Below are 4,140 nucleotides of genomic sequence, written 5' to 3' on the forward strand. Positions count from 1 at the left end.
AGGGCTCCGTGGACCCCAAATCAACTCGAGATGAGAGCTTAGTACTTGGCGTCGACTCAAGAGGAATACCAACTTTCCACAAGCACCTCAAGAGGAGGCTTCTCTCAGCTACAGGTATGTGAGAGGGACCCTGAGTTTGTGGCCTCAAGTTTAATGGACACCGAGATGATCTGACTCGAAGTAAGGCCGGATATCCCTGCAGTGAATTGAATGCAGGATCGTCTTGCATCTCCCAAGACGAAGGGATGTCTGAATCCCCTGTGGAGGCCACAGAGAAAGACCTAGTCCTCCGCCTCATCGCGACCGGAGGCCTCACATCCTTTGAAAACTCGAGAGGTCTGCGGAGATCAATGCTTCCGAAGGAGACGATGCCTGACTCCTCTTGAAAATGGATAGGAGTCCCAGGATCCCTGTCCACATGGACGGGGACCCTGGGTCTAACGCTTCACGTGAAGACGCGTCCCAATTGCCATGCCAAGGCTCGAGGAGAATACGGAAGTGTCCCTCTCACCTAGGCTGGAGTCCTGACGTCGCTGAACAAACACGTGTCTGGAAGGGCCCTCCCCGTCGTAACTCGAGAATATACCCCAGGTTCCGGCCGCAACTCGAGAAAAACCATGAGACTTCCCCCTCGTCGCCAGATGAGGCCCGATTCCCCTGCACTGCGTGCAGAGCAATTCCGTGTTCCACATCAAACGTGAAAGGAGCCTTGATTTCCTTGATGGCACTCCAGAGAAAACCCAAGATAACTGTCTCAAGTCTAGAGGGATCCTGAGGTCACTGGAGCAACAGGAAAGGGCTCCGTGGACCCCAAATCAACTCGAGATGAGAGCTTAGTCCCTGGCTTCGACTCAAGAGGAATACCAACTTTCCACAAGCACCTCAAGAAGAGGCTTCATTCAGCTACAGGTATGTTAGACGGACCATGAGTTTGTGGCCTCAAGTGGAATGGACACCGAGATGCTCTGACTCGAAGTAAGGCCGGATATCCCTGCAGTGAATTGAATGCAGGCTGGTCTTGCATCTCCCAAGACGAAGGGATGTCTGAATCCCCTGTGGAGACCACAGAGAAAGACCTAGTCCTCCGCCTCAACGCGACCGGAGGCCTCACATCCTTTGAAAACTCGAAAGGTCCGCGGAGATCAATGCTTCCAAAGGAGACGATGCCTGACTCCTCTTGAAAATGGATAGGAGTCCCAGGATCCCTGTGGCACGTGGAAAGGGACCCTGGGTCTCCCGCCTCACGTGGAGACGCGTCCCAATTGCCATGCCAAGACTCGAGGAGAATCCCGAGGTGTCCCTCGCACCTAGGCAGGAGTCCTGACGTCGCTGAACAAACACGTGTCTGGAAGGGCCCTCCCCGTCGTAACTCGAGAATATACCCCAGGTTCCGGCCGCAACTCGTGAAAAACCGTGAGATTTCCCCCTCGCCGCGAGTTGAGGCCCGATTCCCCTGCACTGCGTGCAGAGCAATTCCGTGTTCCACATCAAACGTGAAAGGAGCCTTGATTTCCTTGATGGCACTCCAGAGAAAACCCAAGAACACTGTCTCAAGTCTAGAGGGATCCTGAGGTCACTGGAGCAACAGGAAAGGACTCCTTGGACCCCAAATCAACTCGAGATGAGAGCTTAGTCCCTGGCTTCGACTCAAGAGGAATACCAACTTTCCACAAGCACCTCAAGTGGAGGCTTCTCTCAGCTACAGGTATGTGAGAGGGACCCTGAGTTTGTGGCCTCAAGTGGAATGGACACCGAGATGCTCTGACTCGAAGTAAGGCCGGATATCCCTGCAGTGAATTGAATGCAGGCTCGTCTTGCATCTCCCAAGACGAAGGGATGTCTGAATCCCCTGTGGAGACCACAGAGAAAGACCGAGTTCTCCGCATCATGGCGACCGAGGGCTCATATCCTTTGAAAACTAGAGAGGTAAGGGGAGATCAATGCTTCCAAAGGAGACGATGCCTGACTCCTCTTGAAAATGGATAGGAGTCCCAGGATCCCTGTGGCACGTGGAAAGGGACCCTGGGTCTCCCGCCTCACGTGGAGGCGCGTCCGAATTGCCATGCCAAGACTCGAGGAGAATCCCGAGGTGTCCCTCGCACCTAGGCAGGAGTCCTGACGTTGCTGAACAAACACGTGTCTGGAAGGGCCCTCCCCGTCGTAACTCGAGAATATACCCCAGGTTCGGGCCGCAACTCGAGAAAAACCGTGAGATTTACCGCCCGCAGCGAGTTGCGGCCCGATTCCCCTGCACTGCATGCAGAGCAATTCCGTGTTCCACATCAAACGTGAAAGGAGCCTTGATTTCCTTGATGGCACTCCAGAAAAACCCCAGATCACTGTCTCAAGCCTAGAGCGATTCTGAGGTCACTGGAAGAACAAGAAAGGGCTCCATGTACCCCAAATCAACTCGAGAAGAGCTTAGTCCCTGGCTTCGACTCAAGAGGAATACCAACTTTCCACAAGCACCTGAAGAGGAGGCTTCTCGCAACGACATGTATTTGAGAGGGACCCTGAGTTTGTGGCCTCAATTGGAATGGACACCGAGATGCTCTGACTCGAAATAAGGCCGGATATCCCTGCAGTGAATTGAATGCAGGCTCGTCTTGCATCTCCCAAGACGAAGGGATGTCTGAATCCCCTGTGGAGACCACAGAGAAAGACCTAGTGCTCCGCCTCATCGAGACCAGAGACATCACATACTTTGAAAACTCGAGAGGTCCGCGGAGATCAATGCCTCCAAAGGAGACGATGCCTGACTCTTCTTGAAAATGGATAGGAGTCCCAGGATCTCTGTGGCACGTGGAAAGGGACCCTGGGTCTCCCACCTCACGTGGAGACGCATCCCAATTGCCATGCCAAGACTCGCGGAGAATCCCGAGGTGTCCCTCGCACCTAGGCAGGAGTCCTGACGTCGCTGAACAAACACGTGTCTGGAAGGGCTCTCCCCGTCGTAACTCGAGAATATACCCCAGCTTCCGGCCGCAACTCAAGAAAAACCATGAGACTTCCCCCTCGCCGCGAGATGAGGCTCGATTCACCTGCACTGCCTGCAGAGCAATTACTAGTTCCACATCAAACGTGAAAGTAGCCTTGATTTCCTTGATGGCACTCCAGAGAAAACCCAAGATCACTGTCTCAAGTCTAGAGGGATCCTGAGGTCACTGGAGCAACAAGAAAGGGCTCCGAGGACCAAAAGTCAACTGGAGATGAGAGCTTAGTCCCTGGCTTCGACTCAAGAGGAATACCAACTTTCCACAAGCACCTCAAAGGAGGCTTCTCTCAGATACAGGTATGTGAGAGGGACCCTGAGTTTGTGGCCTCAAGTGGAATGGACCCCGAGATGCTCTGACTCGAAGTAAGGCCGGATATCCCTGCAGTGAATTGAATGCAGGCTCGTCTTGCATCTCCCAAGACGAAGGGATGTCTGAATCCGCTGTGGAGACGACAGAGAAAGACCTAGTCCTGCGCTTCATCGCGACCAGAGGCCTCACATCCTTTGAAAATTCCAGAGGTATGCGGAGATCAATGCTTCCAAAGGAGACGATGCCTGACCACTCTTGAAAATGGATAGGAGTCCCAGGATCCCTGTGGCACGTGGAAAGGGACCCTGGGTTTCCCGCCTCACGTGGAGACGCGTCCAAATTGCCATGCCAAGACTCGAGGAGAATCCCGAGGTGTCCCTCGCACCTAGGCAGGAGTCCTGACGTCGCTGAACAAACACGTGTCTGGAAGGGCCCTCCCCGTCGTAACTCGAGAATATACCCCAGGTTCCGGCCGCAACTCGAGAAAAAGCATGAGACTTCCCCCTCGCCGCGAGATGAGGCCCGATTCCCCTGCACTGCGTGCAGAGCAATTCCGTGTTCCACATCAAACTTGAATGGAGCCTTGGTTTCCTTGATGGCACTCCAGAGAAAACCCAAGATCACTGTCTCAAGTCTAGAGGGATCCTGAGGTCACTGGAGCAACATGAAAGGGCTCCGTGTACAACAAATCTTCTCGAGATGAGAGCTTAGTCCCTGGCTTCGACTCAAGAGGAATACCAACTTTCCACAAGCACCAAAAGAGGAGGCTTCCCTCAACTACAGGTATGTGAGAGGGACCCTGAGTTTGTGGCCTCAAGTGGAATGGACACCGAGA

Source organism: Dama dama, unplaced genomic scaffold (genome assembly GCF_033118175.1).
Source record: "Dama dama isolate Ldn47 unplaced genomic scaffold, ASM3311817v1 ptg000109l, whole genome shotgun sequence".
NCBI lineage: Eukaryota > Metazoa > Chordata > Mammalia > Artiodactyla > Cervidae > Dama > Dama dama.